Here is a 6000-nt window from a genome sequence, read left to right as displayed (position 1 = left end):
AAACACTTCAGGTGATGTGAAAGAAAGCCTGCCTTCTTCACGTTTAAGGGGAAGTCATCAGATCACACTTTTTTGGATTTTGAACTTGATGATAATACACATGGCGGCACATGCTAAACACACTTTTTCTAGAGACCACACATGACATTTATAATTTGGATTTGAGATGATTGTTGCATTAGATGTTAGTTTTAGATTTAATCCAGTCCCAATAATGAGTCACTTCGGTATAAAGTCCTGGCTTGTTTTATTTTCCACAGTCTATTCCCCAGCTTACTATTCCAACAAGGTACCAGGCATTTCTATCACGTGCAATAACCAGAGGACCTCCAGAATCACCCTGGAAAAGAAGAAGAAAATAATATGGTCAATGTGATAAATAAAGGGATGTCAGAAATGGGTTAATTGGCATCTGAATGTCTAATAAACTAACACTTTGCATTGAAATATGTAAAATCATTCTATTTTACTTACCATTAGTGTTAATATGATAATTGAGCTTATTACTTACTCCCTGTTAATGCCTTCAGGTAGAAGGTAATGTGAATAAAGCTAAAAGTTTATTCTTGTAAAATTTTTAGTTTTGCTGTCTAAAATTTTTAGTGTTAGTTTAGACAGAGCAAAACTAAATTCTGTGACACTAGGCATGAAACTAGGAAAGCTTAACTAAGACACAGGACTATGCTCTATGTCTTACATAAATGATAACTTGAACACTCAACAAACAAGTCATCTCGTCCATAAGCCTCTCCCAGATTCATGCCTAGTGTCTCTTCCATCATTGTTTCTGTTAGCTAGAGGGAGTCTCTGGCTGTGAATTTGAATCTCATCTTGTTCCACTCACATTAATTGACAGGAAAGTGTCCTGGATATCATATCACTATGTCTCAGTAGGTTTGAGAGGAGCAACATATGCAAAGGGCACGCCATGCAAATGTGCGCTATTTATTGCTGAAAGTATTCTGCTCCCAAACTAAGGTGGAATCCCTAGCCCTAGTGGACTGGTCTAAAGTCATGAGGACTTCCCTCTTATCTTTAAACCTTGGTTTAGACAAATGATTTTAAATTGATCTTTTAACAATGTACCTATTCATTCAAAAGAACACTATGTGGAAGTCATTATAGAGTCTTTAAACAAGAGAAACAATTCTGTTTGAAGAAGACATGGGCTTCTAGAGTCTTGTGCCTTGCCTTTAGCTCCCTTCCCTTCCATTTTCTTGACATACTTCTTGATCTCCTACAGTGTCGGTGGACAGAGTGTGAAAACCTTGGTCTACCAAAAGAAGTCCTCCTTAGCTCCTTTTCCTTAGGCCCATATCCTAATTTAGGTCCTTGGTATTTTACTATGCTAGTAGCGAAAGGAAGCAAGGGTATATGAACCAGTGGAAAGAGAGATCTGCTTTTACATAGATTTATTTGTGTTTCTCTTTTAAACCATGTGATCTAGTTATATCTCGGACCACCCACATTACTTCTCCTTCCCCCGTGAAGGGAAGTGAGTGGAGGGAGACCATGTATTCTAGAACACGGAGCCAAACCCTCGCCTTTCATTTGTTTGTTTTAATTATTTGTGTGCTATATTATTAGATTGTAAATTCATTGTGGATTCATTGTGATTTTAACAAATGCTTATGCTTCCTTCAGTAACTGCTACAGTATCTTGCAGTTGACAAAAAGTGGAATAAATAAGTGAATATTTATTACCATCACATAACAGACTGCCAATAGCAGCTCAACAGCGGCGCCTTTGCATATAAGAAAAGTGCACACATATATCAAATTCTCAAAGCCATTCTTAATTCTTCAAAAAATCACTAAACTGTTCCCAGTTTCAAATGCTACAAGTTAAAACTTTCATTATTTTATTTGCTTATTTTTAGTCCTTTACATAGCCAGAATTTAAAACTTATATTCTCCTAAAATGTTTAATGCTTATATTATTTATTTAATTAGTTTCTAAACGTGATCTGTGAGGTAACACTTTACTATGAACAAATGTAGATAAATATGTACTTTTTTGTTTTGTTTCTAATAGCATAATTATGTCTGGAAGTATGTTGTTTAAAGTCAATGGTTTAGGTACCTGTGGGACCTGTGGGACGCTGCTTCACTGGCCATAGATGTAGCTGCAGGTCCCATCTTGCAGTGCCTTGCAATTAGTAGGGATTAGATACCTAACTGTTGTTATGATTGTGGCTTGAAGCAATGATTGTGTGGCTTCCTGACTTGGTTTCTACTATCCGCTTCCAGTACGTTTCTCTAATGAGAGTCCTAATTTGTAGCTGGTGACCATGATTTGGGGATAGTTCTCCTCAATAGGGTGTTAAATGAGAATTATGTCTTATGATTATTCCACTCCCTCATTTTACACTCTCCTCCACAGGTTAATTTCATGCAGTCATGTGAAGTGATATTGTTCTACAGTCAGTAAGGCCATTCTTACTAAACAGTCATTTTTGTGGATTTGAACCTATTCTTACCTTACAGGCATCTAGTTTTCCTGACAAGAATCCAGCACATATCATTCCTGATGATACATACACATGAACTTGATTACATATATCATTACTTATGATCTCTACCTCAACTTCCCGTAGCATATTGGGAAAGGGACCTGAAAGAAAGAAAAAATAAATAGATGAAGAACTTCTACATTGCTGCCATGATAGTTAATTGTGTCTTACAAAGAACGGACCAGTGATAAAACCTAAGTCTTGAAGTTGTAAGATTCTGGACTGAATGACAGTGCTCAGAATCAAGTTACATTTATTGGGTGGCTTCTATTTACTAGGTACCATATTTGGTTTGTTTACTTCTGCTACCTTATTTAATCCTTGCAGCAGCCACCAAAGAAAGATATAAATATTCTCTTTTTCAGTTGAGGAAACTAAAGCTTATCTGGTTAGGAGTCTTATCATGATCACACAGTTAAGGAATAATGTTAGAAGCTTTTTAACTTGATATGATCTTTGTAAAACCAGAATATTTCTTACCACCTGGGAGAATATGCTACAGCTTACCTTAACCTTACTTGGAAATCTTCATTACTTTACAAAGGACACAGCTATTTTGGGAACCGTGAATCCTGAGGAAAAGCAGCATAGAACACTACTGTACTACCAGATTTAACTTTAATACAGATCCAATGCTATTACTTCATAGGAAAAACCACGCTTACTCTGATAATAGCTTCACTTGCTATCCAAAACAAATACCAGCGTAAGTAACACATAAAGATAGCTTATATTTTATTAACTAACCACACACTTATTGATTGCATGTAACATTGTTTTAACTATTATATTCTTCTCATTTCTTTAAAATAGGAGCAACTTCTATTTTAAAGACTGTACTAATCTTTCATATAAAGACGGATGCTTTATTTACAACAGGGTCAAAGAATTGAGAGGATAAGGGAGGGCAGTAGTACTGATTTGAGCGATGAATTAGCATAATTATGTGCTTAAGGGCCTTGAATTTAGAAGGAGCAGATATAAGTTTGAACACTATTTGCACAATTTACAAGCTATATGTGACTTTGGGAAAGTCGCTAAGCATCATTTAACTCACCTGTGAAAAGAAGAAAATAATGCCTTGCTCAGATGTTTATAAGTTAAAAACAATGAATATAATCAGTTATGACAGTACCTTGCCTCATATTCAGTTCTTAATAAATAGATGCTATTAGAGTAAATTGTAGAGATTAGGGTATATACTTAAGATCCTCAGGGTCTTAAAGCTGCACTTTAAGGTTTATGTTGGATGGAGAGAAAGTTAGAGCTTTTATAAGGAGAGATCTAGGTTTCTGGGGATTTGGCCATTCGCTGTCAAGAAAACTAATTGTTTCAAAATGAGTAAATTCACTCACCTAAGATTGCCAGTCTTGCTGAGAAACTAAGTCCAGATTCTCTACAGTCATTAAAGATTTTGTAGGGTCTTGTGAATTTTTCCATCTCAGTCATCATCTTTAAAAGGGTCATTGTATGGCCATTTTCTCTTTTATCTCTGATTCTGCTTGAAATGTTCCCAGTGAGGCAGTCTGCTCACCAACTGCTCTTTATATAGATTTTATGCAATCTATTTATTTGAGTAAATGCCTTAGCAATATTCAATACTATCTATTTTGTTGTGTATAATGTCATTAACATTTTTAAGATATTCTCAAGTTTTAATCAATTATATTTCCTATTTGTAATTTCTGTGTGCAAATTTTCATTTTAGCTAATTGGTCTAAAATGCTTAGTCTCAATTTTCAAATGCTTACAATCTTTTAGTCTCAGCTTAAAAAAAAATTCAAGTGCTCGACAATATAACAAAATACTTTACATTACCAATTATTTAAAGAAGAAACTGTCCAGAGCGCAGAATGTTTCTGTTTTGCAAGCTGTCTGGTAACAAGATTTCTTTTCTTTTTTTAAAAAAAATTATTTTAGATTCAGGGATAAACTAGTGTTTCAGGGTTTGTTGTATAGGTTATTTCATCCCCCAAATATTAAGGCTAGTACCCAATAGTTGTTTTTTTATGCTCCTCTTCCTCCTCCCATCCTCCACCCTCAATTAGGCCCCAGTGTCTGTTGTTCCCTTCTTTGTGGTAACAAGATTTCTGATTAGATATGATTGGCTAAATCTTGGGAGGTAGGAGAAGAGAACCTTAGTAGGTCCTTGTCTCCATTTCAAAGTGCAGGAAAATAAAAAAATGCAATCAAATATCTATTAATTTAGTTTGATGCCTTACAAATCCATAATGTTATTGTGAAATGTATTCAACTTATGAGAGTAGACAGCTCATTGCACAGTATTCTGCACACTATTGGGCTTTGAATGATTCATGATGAAGTACCAAATCACTCCCAAGCTCTGGGAGTAGGAGGTGTTAAGTTTAGTTAGATTATAGAAGTAAGCGTAATGGTGCTACTCAAGTAGTAGATGTTTTCCTTTTCTACTTTTATCAGGAAGTGGCTTAAAGGATTAAGCCTTAAAGGATTTAGTTCCCCTTTATACTCATCACCATTTCCTATAGAACAATGCAGATCCCTCAGAGATGAGGAAAATTTGATTATATAATCTGAGATTATAACGATAGTGTATCAACCTAGACTCAACATCAGAATTTTAGAGTGTATATTGGAGGGAAGCCGACTTCTATAAAAATTAACTGATTAGACTCATATGACTTCATAATAAGAGCTTGAAACAAAAATTAGAAATTTGAGGGCAGATTAAACTCTCATATGTAAAAAGTCAACCAATAGACATAAAAATGGGAAAGTCATATCAGGATCTAAACATCTATGTTTGTAGTTTATTGTCAAATTTATAAAGTTTCAGGTTGAAGAACAGCTCCATAGATACACGGATCAGAGGGATCCCATTTAATATTTAGGGCCAGGTAAAGAATAATCATTCAGTTTATTCATTTAAGGCTCTTTCTGTTTAGTTGCATGATGCATTGCAAAAGCTTATCATTACTAGTGCTTGCAAATTATACACTTTATGAATCAAGCAGCCATAGCAGAAACTACACATATGAAAGAGAGCATTTGAAAGAAAAAATGATGTAAAAATATGCTTTAATAAATTTGGAAAATAAAGCTCTAACCAGTTTCCAAAATAGTCCATATAAAGACAATAAATATAGGTACCTTGTAATAGTAATGGTGCTAAAGTTTTTGAAATTCACCACATCTGTTTCTTATTTGTTTGTTTTTGCCATATTTATAATGGGACATCTGATTTCATCTCTTACTTATTTTGATTTTGTATTTTATTTCATATCTCTATTCAAATGAAGGATAGGTTTATATTTTTTGCTTTGTTGTTTTACTGAGATACTCACCATCTAATTTAAGTGCTCCCCATCCAGTGACAAACACTTTACTCTTAGGCAAGGCTTCAAAAGTAGCTTCTGGAAGACAGACTCTGTGCACCTCATTGGAAAATATGATGGGGGTGGAGAGCTTCACTACAGCGATATCATCCTCGTGTTTATGGGCAGCATAG

General features: G+C 34.8%; 1 long non-coding RNA gene across 1 annotated transcript; it reads right to left on the bottom strand.

Annotated features, from left to right (window-relative positions):
* Nucleotides 1–306: 306 nt before the first annotated feature.
* On the bottom strand, nt 307–5944 carry LOC101128214 (uncharacterized). The gene is made up of 4 exons (XR_010133222.1): nt 5837–5944; nt 3021–3085; nt 2481–2614; nt 307–340 (listed from the first exon to the last, which is right to left on the bottom strand). It is a non-coding gene; the product is annotated as an uncharacterized lncRNA (long non-coding RNA).
* Nucleotides 5945–6000: the final 56 nt, after the last annotated feature.

Source organism: Gorilla gorilla, chromosome 3, assembly GCF_029281585.2.
Source record: "Gorilla gorilla gorilla isolate KB3781 chromosome 3, NHGRI_mGorGor1-v2.1_pri, whole genome shotgun sequence".
In the NCBI taxonomy this organism is placed as follows: Eukaryota; Metazoa; Chordata; class Mammalia; order Primates; family Hominidae; genus Gorilla; species Gorilla gorilla.
This window is presented reverse-complemented; position numbering and strand designations above follow the sequence as displayed.